This window comes from Nicotiana tabacum, chromosome 1, assembly GCF_000715075.1.
Source record: "Nicotiana tabacum cultivar K326 chromosome 1, ASM71507v2, whole genome shotgun sequence".
Lineage (NCBI taxonomy): Eukaryota > Viridiplantae > Streptophyta > Magnoliopsida > Solanales > Solanaceae > Nicotiana > Nicotiana tabacum.
The window spans coordinates 35635465-35662611 of NC_134080.1; the positions used below are offsets into that span (position 1 = coordinate 35635465).

The 27147-nt window shown below is 35.5% G+C and overlaps 1 pseudogene; it reads right to left on the bottom strand.

The window, feature by feature from the left end:
• The window catches only part of LOC107813849 (putative L-gulonolactone oxidase 6), a 44027-nt pseudogene extending 20496 nt beyond the window's left edge, over positions 1-23531 (bottom strand).
• Positions 23532-27147: the final 3616 nt, after the last annotated feature.

Here is a 27147-nt window from a genome sequence, read left to right on the forward strand (position 1 = left end):
AGCATTAGGGTTTTAAACCCTAAACTGAATTTTCCCTTTAGTCAGCGTTAGGGTTTTAAACCCTAAACTGAACTTTTTCCTTTAGCCAGCATTAGGGTTTTAAACCTTAAACTGAGATTTTCCATGCAATCAGCATTAGGGTTTTAAACCCTAAACTGAGCTTTTCCATGCAATCAACATTAGGGTTTTAAACCCTAAACTGAATTTTCCCTTCAGTCAGCATTAGGGTTTTAAATCCTAAACTGAACTTTTCCTTTAGTCAGCATTAGGGTTTTAAACCCTAAACTGAACTTTTTCCTTTAGTCAGCATTAGGGTTTTAAACCCTAAACTGAACTTTTTCCATTCAGCCAGCATTAGGGTTTTAAACCCTAAACTGAGCTTTTCCATGCAATCAGCATTAGGGTTTTAAACCCTAAACTGAACTTTTTTCCATTCAGCCAGCATTAGGGTTTTAAACCCTAAACTGAGCTTTTCCATGCAATCAGCATTAGGGTTTTAAACCCTAAACTGAATTTTTCCTTTAGTCAGCATTAGGGTTTTAAACCCTAAACTAAACTCTTTCATTCAGCCAGCATTAGGGTTTTAAACCCTAAACTGAGCTTTTCCATGTAGTCAGCATTAGGGTTTTAAACCCTAAACTGCACTTTTCCTTTCAGTCAGCATTAGGGTTTTAAACCCTAAACTGAACTTTTCCCTTTCAGTCAGCATTAAGGTTTTAAACCATAAACTGAACTTTTCCCTTTCAGTCAGCATTAGGATTTTAAACCCTAAACTGAACCTTTCCCTTTCAGTCAGCATTAGGGTTTTAAACCCTAAACTGAACCTTTCCCTTTCAGTCAGCATTATAGTTTTAAACCCTAAACTGAATTTTTCCTTTGGTCAGCATTAGAGTTTTAAACCCTAAACTGAACTTTTCCCCAGTTGGTCAGTATTAGAGTTTCAACTCTAAACTGAACCTTTCCCCAGCTAGTCGATATTAGGGCTCCAACCCTGAACTGAGCATGCATATCCTCTTTCATCAATTTTATGAACTTCCTGGCAAATAATTCACAAAATTTTCCTAGTGAAACTGGGGCAGAAAATTTCGTTCATTTGTTTTTCCCGCAGGTCTAACCTCGAGCCACACGGATCGAAACGACCCACAAGATGAGTCTCAACTCAGAATCTAAGAAGAAAAAGAAAAAAGATGTCCCGAGACACCGGAGAAAATGGAAGGCGGATCGCTCCAAGATTTGATCAAGGTCCCGAGTTCTACCAACCCCGTCCTATTCAGTATCGCAGAAATAAATAGGCGCCTACAACTTGCAAGCATCAAGATTCAGATCGGAGTCTACAAGCAGAATCAGCTAAGACCCAAGATCAAGTCGCAAAAGAATCATAGATAGGAATCTTGTAACTAGCAGTTGACATGCATATAAGTGTTTAGTTCAGTTTCAATTTTTCTTTGGTATTAATAAGGCGGTCAGTAAAGCAGCGGTAACAACATCAACAGCAGTAACAGCAAGCATTGCAATCCCATGGTAGCCCCGACTACCAAAGCTTTCCGAACTACATTGACCTGATTCCTGTTTAGCCCGGGATATGTAGGAAATCTTTGAAGCAAGATTCGGTCAAAACTTTCAAAACATGTTTCACACGGAGTAGTCCATAGGCAAAAATCGCTCATATCCGCTCACTTTATCTTTGCACGAAAACCCTTCGTGTTTCCGAACAAAGAGGGGCAGCTATGAGCACGTGATTTTTGTCTTGCGCGACAATCGCTCCAAAAGAATAAAAAAAATAATAACAAATGGTCCTGCTGTACAAATTTGGATTTTACATGGCACTTTGTTAATTATTTATGATTTTTGCCCTTTTTTATTTTTTATTAAAACAAAATACAAAAAATGTATGTGTCATGCATAATTTGAACCGTAATCCGGTTGTTAAATAGAAAATCATAAATAGGCATCTTTGTCCGTGATTTTGTTTTTGTTTGATTTTACCTGTTTTAAAATATTTTAATATGTGTGCAAATAATTGTATTAAGTGTTTATTTAATTTTAATTTGATTTACGTAGGTTTTGTTTTTAAAATAAAAAATAATAAAAAAAAATCTTTTTTCGGACTTGGGCCAATTTTAAACAAATTGGCCCAAACAAACTCAGCCCAAAACCCAGGCCTGTCCGGTCCGTAACTAGCCTACTTCGAGAACATACAAACGACGTCGTTTTTATCCAGGCTGATCTGAGCCGTTGATCTCTGAAAGATCAACGGCCAAGATCTCTCACCCCGAACCCACTAACAGACCCGACCCGTCTCACCCGGACCGACCCCAACCCTTTACCCTTGAAACGACGCCGTTCCCTGTTAGTCAAAGGATCCTGGCCCTTCATCACATCTCATCCAACGGCCAAGATCCACCTACCCACTAACTATATAAACTCATAACATTACCCTGCCCCCCTATCCGAACCCCAGCCTTCATCGTCTTCACAAGAACCCCAAACCCTAGAGCCGCCTCTGTACACCTTCACCATGAAAGCCGGCGGCATGAACGCCGGTGGCCTTCACCTTAACACCATAGAACCCCCTCACCGCCCTAAACATTGATCTGTTGGCCGTTTAGTTCGAATCCCTTCCCACCTTCTCGAATCTTTATTTGAAGATTCGAGTTGGAACCCGATTTACACCAATCAACCTCAACTTCACACCAGACAGTCCCCAGACCCCTCCCCGTGACCAAACCATGCTTGGTTTGGTCCGAATCTAACCAGGGAAACACGAATCCCAGATCTAATTTTTTTTGAACCCTAGGTTTCTCCGTGCATGTTCCGTATCTGTTCAAGCCGAAGAGATTAAGGTCTAATGGACCTTAATCGAAGTGTTTCTCATCTGAGAAACACTTCTGAGAAACACTTCGATTAAAGTCCGTTCGGCCTTAAGAAAGGTCTATCCGAATCCAAGTTAAGGCTTTTGATTTTTCGGGTTTTAAGGCGAGTTTGCTTTCTTTTCTTTATTTGTTTTAGTCCATGCGATTGTTCTAAAAGCTGTTCATGTTTTGTGAAATCTGTGTTTCGAGTTTTATTAACTGTGTCCTATCCACCTTGCCCGAACCTTTGTTGTTTGATTGAGTTTCTTCTTCTACTTGTTCTGATAATATGTATGTATGTATTTATTGTGCAATTAGTTAAATTTCAAATTTGAACTGATTAACTGATTCCCCGGGCACAATTCTGCTTAGTCAATACAATTCGAATCATGTGTCCTATACTGTTAAATGTCTGATTTTGGTTTTGATTGTATGTGTTATAACTAATATATTCGAGTCGACATGTGTCGTCAATTAGTTTCAGATGTTTGAACAATAAACAAATTGATCTGCTTCTGTTAAGCATTGTCTGAATCAGTTAGGAATTGAATTTAGCTACTTATAGTTGTTAATCTGAATCAGAAATATAAAAAGTTTGGTTTTGTTTAGCTGCAGTCAGAATTGGAGGGCATGTGCACTTGTGCACAACATGGGCATAAAGGCCTTTGTTACATTTGAAATAGTTTGACAGCATATGCTGTCAGATTATACCATGCTGCCCACATCCTGCTTTAGTTTAGAAATATTAAACCTTACTTAAAGGTAAGTCTGCCAGGGAATATCATGGGGTTGTGTTCTTATTTAAATAGTAAGTGGAATCTGAAAATAAGAGAGCACATGTGAGGGTGTTCTAATTGTCTATCAAGCTGTAAAAGGGGTGATGTTAAGGCTTATAAAAGGGAGGCACATTGAGAGAGAGAGAGGAGGAGAGACAGACACACATAAGAGGGGGACAGAGGGAAATTGTGAGAAAAAAAGGGGAATTAAGAAGAAGGAGAGCTGAAGTTCTAAGAAAGATATACACACATAGACATAGAGATACACACACATTGACACACACAGACAGACAGAGAGAACTGGGAGAGATCTGAGAAGAGAGGTTTGGAGACATACATAGATACACATATATACAGAAATAGAAAGAGAGCAAGAAAAAATAAAATAGATAGGAAATCAGAAACTTAGTTTTGTCTGTCTGAAGTTCATCTGTTGTCAATTTGTTAGGTAGTATTGCTTCTTCTAAGTTTCAATCGAGATTACTGGCAGTGTTTTGTTGCATTTGGTGTATCTCGGAATTGGATTGTCTGGAGTTCTGTTTCCACCACACTGTGTGCTGCTATCATTTGGCTATTTTCTCTTCAACCATAGTTCCATCCCTTGCAATAGAATTTGCTCTGCTGTGTTGTTTTGATTACTGCTGTTACTCTGACTCCTGCTGCTGCTGATCTTCCCTGTTATTCTCCTCTTCTTCTTTGCATTTCAGCATTCCAGCATTCCAGGTACACATTTCGAGTCCCTATAGTGATGTAACTGAAACAGTTCGAAAGCATGAAATGAAAAAGGTTGAAGAAGTTCAAGTATTTGTTGTAATATTCATGGTACATTAACGGGTCTGTAAAAATTGATTAGTTTATAATTCAATAGTATGAAAGTATGTACTGATACTCGACTGAGTTTAGCCCTTTGTGTTTTAGTTCGGTAGTTGTTTGTTAGTACGGGGTATGTATACTCTGACCTTATACAATGCTGTTTCTGTTTCATTTAGTTTTTTTTTGGGTTCCGTTAGGCAGTACATAGGGTCACATTCAAAGTCCCATTAGTAACAATATCTAGTAGCTAAATCCTTTAATCTAGCCTAAATAAGTTTAGTTAAGGTCAACTCAAGAATTGTTCGGATTAAGTGTTATATTTCGTTAGCTCGTATGTGATTTCTTGTCAAATTAAAGCATTTTTCCATTAAAGTATAATGTTTTCTTAACTTTGTAAATAATTAATCATAAGAATCTGGATCAGGCCAAAGCATATAATTAAATTAGCATGTACCTCTTCTTCTAGTTTTAGGGACAAATGTATTAGAAATGTAGCCACTTTAGGATATCCTTTCTAAAATAGAGACGAGCCTCGCCAAATAAAAATGCAAAATTGCGGGGCCCTCGATAAATAATCATAATAAATATTTAGAATTCAGGCTAGGCCGTTTAGTGAATCTCATGGCCTTCTCAAAAAATAATAACGCGTTAGGCTCTTTAGGCGCGGCTTAATTAAATCATATTCTTAAATTCGGGTGCACATTGATGTGACCCAAATCCAAATCTCAACGAAGTCAAAATGTGTTGACGATCACGGGCGCATTGATTGTGACGTGGTTCGAGATGCATTTTCACGACGTTGCAATTCTATAAAAAAAATAAGTGATAATGATAAAGCGGTTTAAACTTAATAAAAGCATGTAAGTCATAACATTGTATTTAAATCAGATATTTAGCCATTATAACAATTTAAGCGACCGTGCTAGAACCACGGGATTCGAGGGTGCCTAACACCTTCCCTCGGGTCAACAGAATTCCTTACTTAGAATTTCTGGTTCGCAGACTTCATTTGGAAAAGTCGAAAATTTCCTCGATTTGGGATTCAAGATAAACCGGTGACTTGGGACACCAAAAGCCAAACCTTTCCCAAGTGGCGACTCTGAATTAAATAAATAATCCCATTTCGAATATTGTCACTTAAATTGGAAAAACTCCCCTCGCGCATTTAACCCTTCGGGGCCGGGCGCGCAAAAAGGAGGTGTGACAATATCATATTTTATTTTAAATTGTAAAATTGAATTAGTCTAAAATATTAATACATATATTTGATGATTATGTTACAAATATATTGAGTTCTCTTATAATTATTTTTGTATTCGATGCAGTTACTTTTTTTTTTAACTTTAAGATACAAATTTAATTTTTAATTTTCATTAGTAAAATTACCTATATTAGAAAGTTATTTATATTATTAAAATTTTATTTTAATCATAGAAAAATAATTTCTTAATTGTTTGAACATATTATATATATGTAGTAATATGTTTATTGTCATTTTATTTCTTTACATAATATTTTAAAAAATAAAAACTTATGAAATAAAAAAAATCTCATCTCAAATTCAAATAATTCTTATCATTCTATTTTCTAAATTGGACCGCATTTTTAAAATATTATACTATATATTCAAACTTAAACTAACTGCACTCAATTCAGATATTAATCATAGAAAAATATTTTCTTTGTTGTTTGAACACATTATATGTTAATGTTGTAGTAATATTTTCATTATCATTTTATTTCTTACGTAAATTTTCTTTCTTTTTTAGATTTAATACAAATTTAATCTTTAATTTTTATTAGTAAAATTACCTATATTAGAAATTTATTTTCTATTTTAATATTTTTTCATAAATAAGACTTCAATTTCGTGATATTATCCATAGTTTGGACATTCTAATCGTAGTTTTAATAAATTTCTAATTTCAAATTCAAATAGCCTTTCCCTTTCATTTCTAATAATAATTTTTTAATAATTTTGCAAATTTTAATCTATTATATAGTCTTATTACGTTTTATGTGGCTTTTCATTAACTTATAATTTTTTTAATATCATTATAATCTACTATTCTTTAATATAATATAGATAAATATATAATTTCTAATCATAAAATAAATATTTATTTTGTTTTAAAAATATTGCTCGAAAATTTTAAATTATTTAAATTTTAATAAGATTTTAAGCATTGTATATTTAATTTATTTTATTTTTTAAACTTATGATTTATAAATATCTCATATTATCTCTAATTTATTTCTATTATTCAATATTTTTAGTTTTTAATTTTATTCATTAGACTTGAGTTACGTGGACTTATCCATATTATGAATTTTCTTATCATAATATAAAAAACTTTCCCATCTCAAATGTAAATAAGTTTTACCCTTCTTCTCTATGATAAAAAATCTGAATTTTATTTTTTCTATATTTATTATTTATTTTTGATATTATATTATTAAATACCTAATATTATTACATTGTCATGTGGATTTTTATTAGCTTGTTTGAATTTAATATTTATTTCTACTACATTCATTCTAATATAATATAGATAAAAATTTAAAAACTTTCTCAAATTCAAATAAGTTTTATTATTCTATTTTCTATATTTGACTACATTTTTAAAGAATTATGTTATACTTTCAAACTTAAACTTACTGTACTCAATTCAAATATTAATAAAAAAATATTTTCTTAATTGTTTGAACACATTATATCTGAATGTTGTAGTAATATTTACGTATAAAATATTCGTTTGCCCGATTTATCAATATTAATATGACTTTATTATTCTTATTTTTAAAATATTTTTTTACTGATTATTTAAGTTTTTTCTTACCTTATAAATAATTTATATACTTTATTTAAGATCTTATTTTGCTGCTTGAATTTATTTAATTTTTAAACTCAATATATCTTTAATAACTTAAGTAAATTTTAATTTTATTTTATACTTTAACTTACTCTAATGTATAAATAGTCGTAGGTTATCTCAATTACGTCTTTCTATATTTTTTTATTTTTTTCGATTAGAATTTTTAATTAATTTTTACCTCCAATATCTCTAGCTAATAAAAAAATAATCTATGGGTGAATCAATATAGATATAAATATACTTATAAATATAAATTTAAATGTAGATATATAGATTAAATTTGTCTAAGATCTATTTAGATTAAGTATAAGATTCATTAACTACTTCCATTAATTATGTTTCCATTTATGATTCAAATTTTTAATGTTGTCTTTAAATTGCCAAGTGGCTTCTTTTTAGCTTGCCACTTGGCTTAACCACATGCTTCACTACTCTCCTTTTAATATAATATAGATATAGTAAGTCACTATTATGCATATGTTTTTCCCTTATATAGTTTGCAGTTTTGCACCATATCTGAAATTCTGGATTTACTCTAGATTATTATATTACTGCTTTTGGTTTTATGAGGCTGACTGAAAATGCTGCGGGAAAAAAACAGGTGCTCTACTATCTTTAAGGGTGTTTTTGGTACGAAGGAAACTATTTTCTTGAAAAATAAGTGATTTTCATACTTATTTTTTGGCGATTGATTCGGTAGCAAAAAATATTTTTGAAAAATATATATTTTAAGCAAACACTGTATGAGACGAAATGGATAAGGGCGGGGGATGGTGGTAGGTCAGAGTTTAGGAGTTGGAGTGGCAGTGACGATGTGGGGATGGGGGGTGGGGGGAGTGGGCACAGGCGCGGGGTGAGGGGTGAGTAAGGTTGAGAAAGAGTTTTGAAAAATATTTTTCCTCCTTTTGGTAAGTAAGTAATATTTCTTCAATTGGAGGACTTTTCAAAAAATTTAAGTCAACAAAACCCGGAAAAAAAAATTAAAAATTGATTTTCAAAAAAAAATTCTTCATACCAAACACACCCTGAATTTAACAAATTATAATCTCTCAACAATAGTTCTCTTGATTACGTACTTATAATATGAACATTCTAATGCATATTGAAATACTCACCATTGTTTGTGTACCCATACTTTGCTGTGTCCAATAACGACTTGGTGAGTTTTCCACTTCGCATTTTCCATCAGAATCACGTAGAGCTTCTTGAGTCTCCTCTATTTAAAAATAAATATTTAAGAGGATAGATGTTAAACAACATATGAAAAAAAGAAAAAAAAACAAATATGTTTAATTATAATGGTGATCTCCCTTGTATGCTATTTTTCATTAATTGTAGGCGGAGCTAGAAGGTTAGGTAATAACTATAGTATAATTTTTTTATTTTGTATCAAAAAATTAACTAAATATGAACAAATATCATTATTCATAAACCAGATATTAACACCTAATGTCATTATCTTAGCATCTAGAACCTATAAAATTCAAATACTTGCTCTGTCTTTATTGTTGGTATTATTTATAATGCAAAGTCAAAAATTTCTTTTTGAAAATCCATTTACAACCAATAATCATGTGTCTTTTTATTTTTTAAATATTCTATCTATTTCCAAGTGGCTTCTTGCATGAAGCCTTAAAGTTAAGTGTTGAATGACTTCGACAAGTGGCTATGCAAATCTATCATGTGTCTCCATGATAGATATGCAAATCTATCATGGCTTCTTACAATCCAAGTGGCTTCTTACATGGTCATTAGCCATCATATTCACTCAATTCTTAATCAAGAATTCATCTTGCTAATCATTACTGTAACACCCCGTAAATTTGAATTTGTTGTGGATGCATTAAATGAGTATTAACATGGTGGTAATCAATTTGTTATGATAATAAGTGTATGAGGCATATCATAAGTGATTTAGGGTCCAAGGAGAGACCTAAGTCTTAGCCAAGCCGGAAAATTATATGATAGACTAAAATTCCAAATGAGTGCGTACAAGACCATACTTTCGACGAGCATATCTACATATATATAAGGTGTTAGATGATGCATAACCTATCAAATTAAAGGTCTTTGAGTCTACTTTCAAACCTTCATCATTTAGACTTTTCTACAAGAAGTTATGATAAAATTACCAAAGACTGGCGGAGGACTGCACGAATGCGAAGCATCCGAGGCCGCATCCGAAAAGAAGGACTGGCAGTGAAGTGCTTCGATAGATCTGCGTAGCATTCGAGCTCCTGAGCGGAGGACTGCTAGGATGCTAAGCATCCACGTCCGCGTCCGGAATCTGAGCTTATAAACACAATTTCGGGATTCATTTTCCCATTCTATTTGGACGACGCTTGGGGTTCTTCTTCACCCACTCAAGAGCACCAACTCCTACCCTCTTCAAGGTAAAAATCCCTATTATCTTGATGTAAAATTCCATCATTTCTACACTAGTATTAATGAAATCTACACATAACATATATAGATCTTCAAGAAATTTCTTCAAGAACTCAAAGGAGGTTTTTGTAAGATTTCTTACAAAAAGGTAATCTTACACCTTTAGAATTACATGTATGGATTTATTAAGGGAATATAAGTATGAATAAGTAATAGAACTCTTGGTATGGTGATTGGAAGGCATTAAATTCCCAATTTAATTACATAATTATGGTAGAGATAGAATAGATGATTATTTAATGGAACTTTATTGGTTGGGTGTGGATGGATGGTCACATATGTGATGTTGGAAGTTATAAATTGGTTAATCATGATAGTGGGATAAATTGTTGATGAATGGTAGTAGTTGGATGAACTAAATATATGATGATGGGATATAGAGATTTATGCCTACAAGGTGTTTGATATTATGCCTAAATGGCTTAACTTATGGAATTTGTTACTAATATTGGTTCCACTGGATGTTGCTATTGTAGATTGAAGGTTCTTAGTGTTGTCGATCATTGTAGTATCACCAAGGGAAAAAATTGAGGTATGTGAGGCTAACTCTTTACATTTGGAAATGTTTATGATTCTCCCTACGTCCCATTCATAATGACTATTACTAGTTTCCTCGGAAAGTAATTATGCCTAGTTCCATGAATAGTAGCAAAGCTTCTATTCTCTATAGGGCATAGTTTCATAATAATTCGATATTCTATGAGTTTCAATTATGACAAATCAACTTATTATGAATACACATCTCAATCTAGCCCTATTCATTATTCCGGTATGATGTATTTCAGTATGATGTATTGCAGTATGATTCTCAGTTCCTGATTCTAAGTTCCTGAATGTTGAACATCTGTATTTTGGCCTGAGGCCGCAATTATGTATACGTATACTCGGGCCCGAGGCCGCTGTTTGTGCCTATATATATATATAGGGCCTTAAGCCACAGTCTATTTATTCAGATAAACAATTGGTTCATCATTTAGAAGAGGGAGTATTCATAACCTTACTTCCTATGTTTAGTTCAGTTATCAGTTATTAGTTTCAGTTACAGTATTTACAAATCTTTTCTTGAGTTGTTTTACATACAAGTGCAATTCAAATGCACTAACGTCCCTTTTTGCCCGGGGCCTGCATCTCGCAATTCAGGTAACAATTTTTAGGTTGACGATTCTGCTTGCTAGGACATCTCGTATCAGCTATTGGTGAGCCCCAGTCTTTAGGGGCACTATCCCTCCCTTTTTCAGTCATTATAGTATTTCAGTTAATAAGGTATACCGGGGACCTTGTCCTGGTAAACAGTTAGCATTTTCAGTATTCTTTAGAGGCTTCATAGACCATAAACCAGTCAGTCAGATATTAGTAGACTTTTATGTGTTAGCCTTGTCGGCTACTCGTTTATACTTGCAGTCCTTTCACTATTTTTCGCAGATATTTAAGTCAGATTCTTTAGTAGATCATCATATTATATATTTACATCTAGCTTACAGTTATACCACATGTTGATCCAGCCATATAGTTGGTTCGCTTGGTCACATGCAGTCAGGCACCGAGTGACATGTTACGCCCAGGCCATGGTTCGGAGCGTGACAAAGGTTGGTATCAGAGCCCAGGGTCAGGAGTCTTAGGTACCCTATGAAGCCGTGTCCAGTGGGGTCACTTTTATGTGTGTGTTCATGCCAAACGTGTAAACAGTTAACCACCAAGACATCTAGGATTGTTCCATTTCTTTCGTACTCTAGATCGTGCAGTTAGAGCTATGCTTTCATTAATCTTTCTAACTCTTGCGAATTGTGTATTTCAGAAAAATATCTACAAAGAGAAAGTACCCAGGAGGTCCTCAGCTTCTAGCCAGAGGGTACGACTAATGTTGTTCAAAAGGAGGACACTCCGGCCCAGGGGTTTCATTGAGCTCAATGCCTAGTGCTTCAAACATAGATGTCAAGGGAGCTATCCAATTGCTCACCCAGATTGTGGCTACCCAGGTTCAAAGGAAGGGAACATGTGTTGTTCATGAGACGGGTAGTTCCAGGTATAGGGAATTCTTCAACATGAAACCTCCAGTATTCTCAGGGTCAAAACTATATGAGGATCCACAAAAATTCATTGATACATGCTATAGACACTGAGGCAGTAAGCTGAAAGATGTTGCCAACACTTGGTATGAAACATGGGAAGAGTCCCGAGGGGAGTATGCAGCTTCTGCAACTTGGAAAGGGTTTACAGATGCGTTTCTTGAGCATTTTCTACCCATTGAGGTCTTGGAAACTAAGGCTTTGGAGTTTGAGACACTTAAACAGAATGATATGAGTGTGAATGAGTACTAACTCAAGTTCGTCTCTCTGGCTAAGTATGCTTCAGAAATGGTACGTGATATGAGGGCCAGAGTTAGGCGATTTGTTTTGGGCTTTCAGATGACTTGTTTGATGATGCTAATATAGCTTCTCAGAATAATGACATGACCATCACTAAGATGGTTGCCTTTGTTCAAGGGAATGAAGACAGGTTGAAGGAAGAAGAGCGACTACATAGAGAGAAGGACAGATAATTCAACAAGAGAGCTAAGTCTGCAACAAATTTCAACCATGGGAGATCTCAAGCAGGAGGCAATCGCCAGTTTTTTAAGAAATCAAAATCAGGACCTGCTCCATCTTCAGCTAGTGCACCAGTTCAGAGGTCAAAGTTCAACAAGAAAAATGAGAATTTCAAAACAGCAGACTCACAATCACATGCTAGTGTGGGCTACAGAGTCCCTGATTTCCCTATTTGCAACACATGTGGTAAGAGGCACCTAGGGTTGTGTCGTTCGGGAACAAATGGTTGCTTTGGGTGCGGTCAGCGGGGCCACTTCTTGAGGGATTGTCCATCAACAAAGCAGAACAATGGAGGCAATGTAGCTTAGTCCACTAATTCAACAGCCCCTCATAACTCTCAGGCCCAATAAGGGCACGGTGTAGCAAAGTCTAGTAATGTAGGTTGTGGTCGAAACCGCTTGTATGCCCTGGAAGACCGTCAGGATACGGAGGCTTGGGGATATATTGTCACAGGTATGCTAACGATATTCACTTTTGATGTCTACGCTCTTATAGATCCGGGATCTACCCTCTCTTATGTAACTCCATATATTTCTAAGAAATTTGGGATAGAACTAGAAAAGTTGTGTGAAACTTTTGAAGTATCCACTCCAGTTGGAGAATCAATTATAGCAAGATGTATCTATAGGGGATGTCCAGTCAAAGTGTATCATCGCCTTACTGTAGCAGACTTAGTAGAATTAGAGATGGTAGACTTCGATGTGATCATGGTCATGGATTGGTTAGAGTCTTGTTATGCCACAGTGGGTTGTAGAACTAAAATAGTGAGTTTTGAATTTCTCGGTGAACCAGTCTTAGAATGGAAAGGTGATGCAGTAACACCTAGGGGTAGGTTTATTTCCTATATTAAAGCCAGAAAGATGATCTCCAAAGGATATATCTATCACGTGGTTCAGGTTAAGAATGCAGATACTCAAATTCCCACTCTCCAGTCGGTACCAATTGTAAATGAGTTCTCAAAGTGTTTCCCGAAGATCTTCCCGGAGTCCCTCCCGATAGAGAGATTGACTTTGGAATTGATCTACTCCCCGGCACCAAGCCTATATCTATTCCACCTTATAGAATGGCTCCAGGAGAGTTGAAAGAGCTAAAAGTCCAGTTGAAAGATCTTCTAGATAAGGGATTTATAAGGCCAAGTTTCTCACCTTGGGGCGCACCGGTCTTGTTTGTCCGAAAGAAGGATGAGTCTTTGCGCATGTGCATTGACTATCGTCAGTTGAATAAAGTCACCATCAAGAACAAGTACCCTCTTCCTAGAATGGATAATTTATTTGATCAACTTCAGGGTGCCCAGTGTTATTCCAAGATTGACCTCAGATCGGGATACTATCAGTTGAAGGTTAAGGAAGTCGATATTCCAAAAACAGCTTTCAGGACTCGGTATGGGCATTTTGAATTTTTGGTAATATCATTTGGTTTAACGAATGCACCAGCAGTTTTCATGGACCTTATGAATAGGGCCTTTAAGCCCTATCTTGATTTGTTAGTTATTGTGTTTATTGATGATATCTTGATTTATTCCCGTAGCGATACTGACAATGTAGAACATCTCAGAATTGTGTTGCAGACACTGCAGGATCACAAGTTATATGCGAAATTTTCTAAGTGTGAATTCTGGTTAAAATCAGTAGCATTTTTGGGCCACGTCATCTCAGGGGAAGGCGTGTAAGTAGACTTTCAATAAATAGATGCAGTGAAGAATTGGCCCAGACCCACCTCAGTATCCTATATAAGAAGTTTCTTGGGTCTAGCAGGCTATTATAGGCGTGTCGTAAAGAGATTTTCTTCTATCTCGTCCCCTTTGACTAGATTAACTTAGAAGAAAGTCATGTTTCAATGGTCGGACGCTTGCGAGAAAAGTTTCGATGAGTTAAAGAAGAGGTTGACTTCAGCTCCAGTCTTAATACTACTGGAAAGAACTGAAGGGTTCGTTGTTTATTGTGATGCTTCAGGGTTTGGTCTTAGTTAATGCAACATGGTAAAGTCAAAGCCTACTCATCGAGACAACTCAAGGCTCACGAGAAGAATTATCCGACTCATGATCTTGAATTAGCAGCTATGTTGTTTGCACTTAAGATCTGGCGCCATTATTTGTATGGGGTGCATGTTGACATTTTTTACAGATCACAAGAGCCTCCATTACATCTTCAATCAAAGAGAATTGAATCTATGTCAGAGGAGGTGGCTCGAATTACTTAAAGATTATGATGTTGATATCCTCTATCATCCGGGGAAGACCAATGTTGTAGTCGATGCTCTCAGTCGGCGTTCTATGGGAAGCTTACCTCATGTTGAGGCAGACAAATGAACTATGATGAAGGAAGTCCATCGCTTAGCAAGTATAGGAGTTTGACTTTTGGACTCCGAAGATGGTGGCGTTGTTTTTCAGAACAAGGCTGAATCCTCCTTAGTAGCCGAAGTGAAGAAAAAGCAGTTCAGTGATCCCTACTTATTGTAATTAAAGGAGGGAATTCACAAACACAAGACTACAGCTTTTGAACAAGGGGGAAATGATGGTACTTTAAGGTACAAAGGCAGACTATGCGTTCCAGACGTAGATAGTCTCAAAGAGTAAATTATGTCAGAAGCCCACGATTCCAGGTATTCTATTCACCAAGGTTCCACAAAGATGTATCATGATCTTAAGGAGATTTATTGGTGGAACGATATGAAAAAGAACATAGCAGGTTTTGTGGCTAAGTGTCCAAACTGTCAGCAAGTGAAAGCGAACACCAGAGGCCTAGTAGTTTAACTCAGGGTATAGAAATTCCCGTTTGGAAATGGGAGATGTTAAACATGGACTTCATAACAGTTCTACCTCACTCGTTTCGGAAGCATAATTCGATTTGGGTGATTGTAGACCAACTTACCAAGTCAACTCACTTCTTGCCAGTGAAGACTACAAATTCAGCTGAGGATTATGCCAAGTTGTATATCCAAGAAATTGTCTAATTGCATGGGACTCCTTTGTCCAACATCCCAGATCGTGATGCTTAGTTCACATCAAACTTTTGGAAATCCTTTCAGAAGGGGTTGGGCACAAGGGTGAACCTCAGCTTCGCTTTTCATCCTCAAACAGATGGCCAGGCGGAACGCACCATTCAAACTCTTGAGGATATGTTGAGGGTGTGTGTTATCGATTTTAAAGGTAATTGGGATGATCATCTACCCCTCACTGAGTTTGCTTATAATAACAGATATCAATCTAGTATAAAGATGGCATAGTGCGAAGCTCTGTATGGGCGAATGTGTAGGTCACCAATTAGTTGGTTCAAAGTTGGTGAAGCGGAGTTGTTAGGACCCAATTTGATCTATCAGGCGATGGACAAGGTCAAGTTAATTCAAGAGCATTTGAAGATGGCTCAGAGTCGCCAAAAGTCCTATTCGGACGTGCGACGTAGAGACCTAGAGTTTCAAGTGGATGATTGGGTGTTTTTGAAAGTTTTGTCTATGAAAGGAGTTATGAGATTTGGGAAGAAGGGGAAGCTTTGTCCCCGCTATATTGGGCCATATAGAATCCTGCGAAGGATCGGGCAAGTGGCTTATGAGTTAGAATTGCCACAAGAATTTTTTGTTGTACACCCAGTGTTTCACGTTTCTATGTTAAAGAAATTCATGGGAGACCCTTCTCTTGTGGTTCCTATGGAGACTATAGGGGTTAAAGACATCATGACTTATGTAGAAATTCCAGTGGCTATCCTTGATCGTAAAATTCGCAAGCTCAGAACTAAGAAAATTGCTTCAGTGAAAGTGCTTTGGAGAAATCAAAAGGTTGAAGAGGCAACGTGGGAAGCTGAAGGAGACATGAAGTCCATATATCCCCATCTTTTTGAAGAGCAAGCAGAGAATCTAGACGGTAACTAACCTTCTCCCTCAGACCTTATATAACAATCTTCATGTCTTTCAATATTTAGTCAGTTTAGTAGCCATTCAGTCTAGCACCTATCCAGTTCAGTATCTCATCAGCTTCAGTAATCTTGTATTCATTTAGTTTAGTATGAAAGTGTTAATTAATATTCATGTTCCAACTAGACCCATTTAAGGTCTGGAGATAGCCGAAGATACAACAAGGACAATCATTCGAGGACAAATGATCCCAAGGGGGAGATAATGTAACACCCCGTAAATTTGAATCGGTTGTGGATCCATTAAATGAGTATTAACGTGATGGTAATTAATTTGTGATGATAATAAGTGTACGAGGTATATCATAAGGGATTTAGGGCCCAAGGAGAGACCTAAGTCTTAGCCAAGTCGGAAAATTACATGATAGACTAAAATTCCAAATGAGTGCGCACACGACCATATTTTCGACGAGCATATATACAGACATATAAGGTTTTAGATGATTCACAACCTATCAAATGAAAGGTATTTGAGTCTAGTTTCTAATTATTCAAACCGTTCGTCATTTAGACTTTCCTACAAGAAGTTATGACCAAATTACCAAAGGCTGACAAAGGACTGTGCGGATACGAAAAATCCGAGGCCGCGTCCGAACAGAGGGGCTGGCATGAAGTGATCCCATAGCATCCGCATATCATCCGAGCTCCTGAGTAGAGGACTTCTCGAATGCGAAGCATCCACGTCTGCATCCGAAATCTGGGATTATAAACACAATTTCAGGATTATTTTCCCTATTCTATTTGGACAACCCTTGGGGTTCTTCTTCACCCACTCAAGAGCACCAACTCCTACCCTCTTCAAAGTAAGCAATCCCCATTATCTTGGTATGAAATTCCATTATTTCTACACTAGTATTGATGAAATCTACACATAACATAGATAGATCTTCAAGAAATTTCTTCAAGAACTCAAAGGAGGTTTTTGTAAGATTTCTTCCAAAAAAGTAATTCTACACCCTTAGACTTACATGTATGGTTTTATTAAGGGAATATGAGTATGAATAAGTAATAGAAATATTGGTATGGTGATTGGAATTCATTAAATTCCCAATTTAATTACATAACTATGGTAGAGATAGAACAAGTGATTATTTAATAGAACTTTGTTGGTTGGGTGTGGATGGATGGTCACATATGTGATGTTGGAAGTTATAAATTGGTTAATCATGATGGTGGGATAAATTGTTGATTACTGGTGGTAGTTGGATGTACTAATTATATGGTAATGGGATATAGAGATTTATGCCTACAAGGTGTTTGATAATATGCCTAAATGGCTTAAGTTATGGAATTTGTTACTAATATTGGTTCCATTAGATGTTGTTATTGTAGATTGAAGGTTCTTAGTATTGTGGATCATTATAGTATCACTAAGGGGCAAAACTAAGGTATGTGAGGCTAACTCTTTAGGTTTGGGAATGTCTATGATTCTCCCTACGTCCCATTCATTATGACTATTACTAGTTTTTTCGGAAAGTAATTATGCCTAGCTACATGAATAATAGCAGAACTTCTATTCTCTAGATGGCACATTGTCATAATCATTCGATATTCTATGAGTTTCAATTATGACAAATCAACTTATTATGAATATACATCTCAATCTAGCCCTATTCATTATTCTAGTATCATGTATTTCAGTTTGATGTATTGTAGTATGATTTATGAGTTCCTGATTCTAAGTTCCTGAATGTTGAACGCCTATATTTGGGCCTAAGGTCGCAGTTATGTATACGTATACTTGGGACCGAGGTTGCACACACACACATACACACACGCATACATACACACACACATACATACACACACACACACACACATATATATATATATATGACAATACTTTACGCATTGTGGGCCTGAGGGCACAGTTATGTATATGTATACTTGGGCCCGAGGCCGCAGTCTATTTATTCAGATAAACAGTTGGTTCATCATTCAGAAGAGGGAGTATTCATAACCTTACTTCCTATGTTTAGTTCAGTTATCAGTTATCAGTTTTAGTTACAGTATTTACAGTTCTTTCCTGTAGTTGTTTTACATACCAGTGCAGCTCAAATACAATGACGTCCTTTTTTCCCGGGGCCTGCATCTCGCAATGCAAGTAACGATTTTTCAGGTTGATGATTCTTCTTGCTAGGACATCTCGTATCTGCTATTGGTGAGCCCCAGTCTTTCGGGGCACTATCCCTCCCTTTTTCAGTCATTATAGTATTTCAGTTAATAAGGTATACCGGGGACCTTGTCCCGGTAAACAGTTAGTATTTTCAGTATTCTTTAGAGGCTTCGTAGACCATAACCCAGTCAGTCAGATATTAGCAGGCTTTTATGTGCTAGCCTTATCGGCTACTCATTTATACTTGCAGACCTTTCAGTATTTTCCACATCTATGATATTTCAGTCAGACTATTTAGTAGATCATCATGTTATATATTTACATCTAGCTTACAGTTATACCATATGTTGATCCAACCATACAGTTGGTTTGCTTGGTCACATGCAGTCAGGCACCGAGTGTCGTGTTACGCTCAGGCCATAGTTCAGAGCGTGACAAGATATTTCGAGTGATGCGTGCTACAGATACTAAGGCAGCAGAGCTTGCCGCGTACCAGCTGAAGAATTTTTCCAACACTTGGTATGAAATATGGGAAGAGTCCCGAGGGGAGGATTCAGCTTCTGCAACTTGGAAGGAGTTTACAAATATGTTTCTTGAGCATTTTCTACCCATTGAGGTCTTGGAAGCTAAGACTTTGGAGTTTGAGAGACTTAAACAGAATGATATGAGTGTGAATGAGTACTACCTCAAGTTCGTCTCTCTGGCTAAGTATGCTCCAGAAATGGTACGTGATATGAGGGCCAGAGTTAGGCGGTTTATTTTAGGGCTTTCAGATGACTTGTTTGATAATGCTAATATAGCTGCTTAGAATAATGACATGACCATCACTAAGATGGTTGCCTTTGTTCAAGGGAACGAAGAAAGGTTGAAGGAAGAAGAGCGGCTACAGAGAGAAAAGGACAGGGAATTCAGCAAGAGAGCTAAGTTTGCAGGAAATTTCAACCATGGGAGATCTCAAGTAGGAGGCAATCGCCAGTTTTTCTAGAAATCAAAATCAGGACTTGCTCCATCTTCAGCTAGTGCACCAGTTCAGAGGTCAAAGTTCAACAAGAAAAATCAGAATTTCAAAATAGTAGGCTCACAATCACATGCTAATGTGGGCTACAGAGTCTCTGGTTTCCCTATTTGCAACACGTGTGGAGGCACCCAGGGTTGTGTCGTTCGGGCACAAATGGTTGCTTTGGGTGTGGTCAGCAGGGCCACTTCTTGAGGGATTATCCATCAGCAAAGCAGAACAATGGAGGCAATGTAGCTCAGTCCACCAATTCAATAGCCCCTCATAACTCTCAGGCCCAACAAGGGCACGGTGCAACAAAGTCTAGTAATGCAAGCGGTGGTCGAAACCGCTTGTATGCCCTGGCAGTTATGAGTTATCAGTTATCATTTTCAGTTACGATATTTACAATTCTTTCCTTCAATTGTTTTACATACCAATGCAATTCAAATGCATTAACGTCCCTTTTTGCCCGAGGCCTGCATCTCGCGAGGCAGGTAACAATTTTCAGGTTGACGATTTTGCTTGCTAGGACATCTCGTATCATCTATTAGTGAGCCCCAGTCTTTCGGGGCACTATCCCTCTCTTTTTCAGTCATTATAGTATTTCATTTAATAAGGTATACCGGGGACCTTGTCCCGGCAAACAGTTAGCATTTTTAGTATTCTTTAGAGGCTTCGTAGACCATAACCCAGTCAGTCAGATATTAGCAGGCTTTTATGTGTTAGCCTTGCCGGCTACTCGTTTATACTTGCAGACCTTTCAGTATTTTCCGTATTTATGATATTTCAGTCAGACTCTTTAGTAGATCATCATATTATATATTTACATCTAACTTACAGTTATACCACATGTTTATCCAGCCATACAGTTGGTTCGCTCGGTCATATGCAGTCAGGCATCGAGTGTCGCGTTATGCCCAGGCCATGGTTCGGGGCGTGACAAATCTTGGTATCAGAGCCTAGATTCAGGAGTCCTAGGGGGTCTACGAAGCCGTGTCTAGTGGGGTCACTTTTATGTGTGTGTGCTTGCCACGACACAATATTTTTGATAAGTTGTTCTTCTTTCCTTCTTGTAAAGTACTTTTCTTTGACTTGGGAACCAAGAGAAATCTGCGAATTCATGTTTTCTTCCTTGGGTGACGACCTCCCAAGTTTGAATCACTCTTTTCTACAAATGTGATATTGCGTTTGAACATTGGTTGTAACTTGAAAGTAACCTACATATATAAAACAGAGAAGCTCGTTCAGTATCGTATGCAGAATTTTTAGTAAACAGTATCAATATTTGAAGAAATGAACGAATGAATAAATCACTATAGTAGCGAACAGTGTTCTTTCTTTATTTTGTATACTATCTATATATACATATTTAATAAAAAATTTGACGAAACAGTATTACGTCCGCTTGCCCCAAGGTGTATCCGTCCCGAGCTTGTTAACGTCAAAAGAATGTAGGAGGGTCCATAGTTCCCTCCCTTCCCTCATACTCTTTCTGTCTGTTTTGGGGTTTGAAAAATTAACTCATATTTTTATCTTTTATCTCGTATATCTCATTTTATGTACAAATAACCAAGCGTCCGATACAAATAATCTTTGTATCACAATACCTATATTACTAATTCATATCAGGGGCGGCTCAAGCTCATATGTGGCCTAAAACTAAAGTTTGATATGAGACCTAATTTTTTTTTAAAGATTCTAATATATATTTTTGTTTAAAGTCTATTCTTCTAACCTTTTGAGATGCAAAGTTGTTAATTATTATTTTGTAATCGATCTCTTCCAAAAAATCCTTTTCAATTGATATTATAGCTAATCTTGAGACATTGGTTATCTTAACTAGGATTTGTCAATTTTAATTTTGAAAAACTTGTTTCCGCTGAGAAAATTATTATAGGAACTGATAACCCTATTTTTTAAGCAATATAAACATTTGAAAAAAATCAAGCCTTTTTATTTGGTTGAGTATATAATATCTTCTATTTATACTATTTTTTTTTCAAATCAATTTCAATTCACACTTTACAAGTTTTTTTAAATAATCAAACGGTTACTTTATTTACATATTTAAAAAAAAATCGTTCCTTTTATACGATACAGTCTATTTTTATACTAAAAATCTAAATTTATTTTATTTAAATAATTGTATACCTATTATTTCTAAAAAATAATTGAACTCCGAATTTGGAGTCTAAGACACAAGCCTTATTAGCTAAAGCATTAGAGTCGGCCTTGATTCATATACAAATGATTTTCGTGTTAAAATCTCTACCTAACTTGTTTCTAAACGAAACGACCCCTAACAGCTCTATTAGTTGGTGTGCAATGGGTTGTTAAGACTTATACGTCCATTACATTAATGTTAAAAATAGTGGTCAACTGATTGTAAATTTCCAACTAATTATTGAAGCTAACATATGAATTACAATATTTCAATGTTTTAATATTAAAATTTAAATATTTAAAAACTATACAAAAAGTATTAAAGTATGAATTACAATTGCTTTATCAATATGGTGAAAAATACATATTAAAATATTAAGTACTCAAAATTTATATAATTTAACTCTCGAAAAACAAAACTTAATATTATAACTAAATGAGAACGGAGAGAGTAACAATACTAATTTTCTAAAACCGTGTGAAGAAGGGTGCAGACATGTAATATAATATATGTTCTAAAACCGTGTTAAGAAAGGTATATATATATATATCAACATGAAGGGATGTAATTACCAAAGTCAATAAGAAAGGATTAAAGTTCTTAGTAAATTAATGTTATACTTATCTATCCTTAATTGTGTAACAACAAAGAGAGCAAAGCTACTCTCCATGTCATTTGATATTGCATGGGGTTTTATATAGGCAGGGCCGGCTCTAATGTACATCCAAGTAAGGCTTTTGTGTTAGGCCCTAAATTTTGGGGAGCCATTTTTTTTAAAATAATAGATTTATAGGTATTTAAAAAAAATATTTAGCACTTTTCGTATAAAAATAAAGTTTTTCTGTTGCAGTTGCCTCAAAGAAAAGAAGTTTTCAAGATTAGAATTTACAAATCTTACCTAAGATTAACAATGTCTCAAGATAGATTAAATTTGTTGGCTATATTATCAATTGAAAGGGAATTATTAGAGGAAATCGATTATAAAAAAATTATTAACAAGTTTTTTTTTTAGGCCTCATATTAAACTTTGGCTTTAGGTCCCTTTTTCACGTATACTCTATCACAATTCACAAATGATACAAAAATGTACAAAAGTTAGTTCCACTACCTGGCGACCACTATATTTTACTATGAGATTTTACGTAACTCCTGATAATTTCAGAACATGTTGCATATTATACAGATAATTAAGAAGGAAAATAAGGTGATTTATATACCTGTGAAATGACTCCAAGAACTCCAAGTGACAATTTAGCTGCATAGAACTCAGGATTAGCAGTGTCAAGGGTCCGGACTTTTGCATAGCCTTCTTCTTCTGTAGCTGGTGTGACGATCCGAAGCTCAACTACATAGTTATTCACTGCACTTCCCAGGCCCCAAAGAGAGCTGCCATGTACACCGGTACCTAGCAAACCACCAACACTCATTCCCCACCAATAAGGTGAATGAGGCAGCGCCAGATCAACCCGTGCTGCCTCATCGATCAAATCCCTTAGTATTAGTCCCACTATCCACCCTCATCTTCATGTTTTGTCGATCCTTTATCTGTACCTGTTGAGACATAATATAATTAAAATAATTTAAAAGGGTGCAATTTTTAATAGTTTAAGCTTTTTAGAGTACGACAGTATGTAGTACCTTATTAAGGAGTTTTGTACTGATAATGAGGCCATCATCCTCGCCAGGACAAACCAACTTAGGAATACTCGCTACTCTCACTTTCCTTTTCTCCTTAGTTGCTTTTCCCACTGCTGATATGAGCTCTTCTTCTCTGGTAGGATACGTGACTTCAGCTGCACGACAAATGCTCCGATCCGGAAATGAGCCATAGATATTTGTGATGGTGCAGTTTGAATTTTTGGTTATACACTTGATGGGATCTTGAGGAAGGGTATATTCAACCAAGTAAATCATGATCAAGAAAATGCAGTTTGATGTCAAAATTTGGCGTATAACGCCGTTTTGAAAGCGTACGTTTTTCATGGTTAATTGGTGATTTTCGTTCTTGTTCCTTTCTTTCTACGGGAGCCAATTCCAATATATAGACAAGTCACAAGTAGTACTACGGATAATAGACTGGGTTTCATATATTGACCAGTGGATACATGGGCGGATGTGTCACGTGGGTTTCTTAAATTGTATGAACATAGTAAACGTACGGGTCGAGTCGGATATGAGCGGGTCAAAAACAGGAAATACAAAACGGATAAATTGTCCGACCATACCTATATTTAATACGGATAAAAAAGGGTGATGACCGGCGGATAATATGGATATCCACATTATTCATGGCTTCTTGAATATGATAACTTTTGGGAGAATCTCTAGTATCCCAAACTTGAAAAACCCCAAATTTGATGCTTTATAATATAAAGGTTAAACCCATTAGTTATCCATTTTCTAAGTGAATAATATTATTTTTATCCGTTTTAAAAAATTCATTATCCAATCCATTTTAATGGATAATATGAGTGAAAAATTATAACTACTATTTTTTTAACTATTTTACCACCATTACTTGTAAGCTCCTATTTTTTAATAGGATGTAAGGAACTATTAATTCTTGAGCCTCAAAGAGAGCTTATATGTGTACATCGATTCATCAGTGGTGTAATTAGTTTCTTTTGCTGGAGGCCTAAGAATTTAGAACAACCTTCCTAAAAGGGAGTTATGATTCTAGGTGCTCTTTAGGTGTAATACTTTGCTTATTAATAGTAATAGTTCACAGTTTTTTTACTAAAATAACAATAATAATCGCTAGACACCTTATCTGACGGTATATTCGTTGGAAAAAAAAACTAGAGCGACCATTTTGTGTGGATTTCAAGAAAAATTGAAGCATCAATGGCTTTGTTGTGCAGCTAAAGTTACCAAATCAATCTCTTTATCACATCAACAAACTAAGCATGTATAAACTATAGAACAAGTAAAAGCAAAAAAAAAAAAAATGAAAAATATATACAAAAATCATATTGGCTTGGGTCATCCAACTACTCTTTTTAAATACTGCCCTAACCTGTTGTTCACGGGGTCCTAATAACCCCCCTGCATTATTAGGTGATGGGGGAAGGGGTGGAGGCTTATGGTGATGGTGGAAGGGGTGTCGGCTATGGTAAAAGACTAAAACTATTTTCTGAGGAACTGAAAATGCGGCGAGCCTATTGAAAGAGAAGAGAAAAGAGGAGAAGAAAAAGAAAAAAAGAAAAGAAAAAAGAAGAGAAGAATTAGTAAGTTTTAACAATTCGTTTTGCTTCTCGACAGTTGAATATATTTTCTTTGCCACATCAATATTTAAGGGACTAGTCTCTCGGCACGTGCGTTGCACGTGTATGCTTAAAAGTAAGGATGTGCAAACCGAATCGAAAAATCGCACCAAACCGAAAAGTCAAACCAAACCGATTAAAAAACCTGACTTGGTTTGGTATTGAGTAAAAAACCCGAACCAACCGACATATAAATATATAATTTTTATACTATATTTTTTAAAGATTTTGTACAAAATTTTCTTTAAAAAATGTCTAGAAATGTTTGGGATTCTCTTGTGGGATATAAATTTTAATAGAATATGAAGTGCTCCATATTTATTGACCTTAAATAATGAGTTATATGATGACTTTCTTATGAAGTATTACTGGAATACGTCTATCTCTTTGTTCTTTCGTATTCATATCATGTTAAGATCTATTAAATTCTTATATCTTTTTCGAATGTGAAGTGGTTATTACTAATATTTAGGTATCATATTGATTTTTATGTTTAATTACTAAATTCGGTTAACCTGAAAGTGTATATCAACGAAATATTATTGTCAAACGACTAAAAAAATAAATAACAAAAAACCTGAAAACCTGACAAAACCAAACCAATCCAAACGGATATAGTTGGTTTGGTTTGGTTTTGATAAAAACCGAACCAACCCGATCCATGCACACACCTACTTAAAAGAGTACAAAATAAAATCTAAAAGTTCGTTCCAATAAAATAACAAACTTTGCAGAAAGACAATTAACTTAAGTCAAATGATTAACCTAAGCGAAACAGTAAATTTATTATCGAGTAATATTTCCCCATATAAAGAATAATGAGAAAAGGAGCCGATTTTTTTGAAAGAAAAAGTGCCAAATATCTCATCACGACAAAATGAACCATCGACCATGTACTCTCACTACATAATAAATATTCTTATCAAACGTAACTTTTTTGTCTACTCAATTGTGTTGTTTTACTTTGATTGTGCTTTTCTTTACCAAAATGTACAATTTATTTTGGTACACTGCACTATCTATTATTTTTCAACTTAAACATGTATATGCTAATACCAACACTAAACACAACGTTGTGCGGTAAAAAAAATAAAATCGGATCGTCTCTGTACAATTACCAAAAACGACTTTGCAGTTGAAGTTGTCAAACTCAAGTCCAAAATCATTGCAGCATAAGCACTCAACAAAATTATACATTTATACCTTGTTTCTGACCATCAACTTTATTAATAGAAGAATAAACCCAAAAATCCGTTCACCAAGTCATTTAAACTAAAATTAGTCGGTGAAGGTATAATATATACATAATTATGTATAATCAATATATAATTTATGTATATTGCTAGAAAAAATAAACGATGAATATAACCAACTATTTGTATAAAAATCCCTTATTAATATTGTGACGTAGACAAAGATATAACATAGTCTAGAAAGGGCAATCTAGTAATTTCATATTAGTTGGTTAGTTTGTTACTAACAACCATTCCTAATGTTAGTTAGTTAGTTAGTAGCTTCTATTTAATTGTTGACAATTAATTGGTAAGCTACATGTATATATTGATATACACCACTATGTAATTCATTCAGATAATAAGTATCACTTCTTTCTCTCTTAGTTTCTATCGACCTTCCTATCTGTTTCTTCTTCTTTCATCTTCTTCTTCATTCATCCAAATTGGGTTCAACCCAGATATTAGTTCATGGTATCAGAGCAGGATCAGCTAATTCAGTAGATGAAACCTCGATTCAACTTCTTGATTCAAAAAATCGAAATAGTTCTAAAATCTGCTTCTTCGTCATTTCAATCCTTGAAAATTCTTGATCGCTAGGGCTGGAAATGAACAACAAACTGTTCCTTCTGGAGTTCCAACGGTTCCTAATGGAGTTCCAACTGTTCCTCCTGGAGTACCTACTTCAATTCCTAACCAAGGAGGTTTGCATGTACTTGATTATAATCATTTGTTGTTTTTACGTCCATCTGATGTTAGTGGCATTCAAATCATATCGTTTCAACTAACTGGGATTGAAATTATTCCTTATGGTTTAGATCTATGAGAATGGCGTTGTTAGGAAGGAATAAGTTAGGATTAGTTGATGGGTCCTGTACCAAAGAAAGTTACCTAGAAAATTTGTGGAATCATTGGGAACGAGTGAATGCCATAGTACTTTCTTGGTTGATGAATTCTGTTAGCAGTGGGTTGCTGGGAGGTATAATGTATGCCTCAAGTGCACATGCTGTATGGAATGATTTGCATGAGAGATTTGATAAAGTTGATGGCTCAATATCGTATAATTTGCATAAAGAAATTGCAATGCTGAGTCAAGGAACAACATCTGCCTCTGCATACTTCT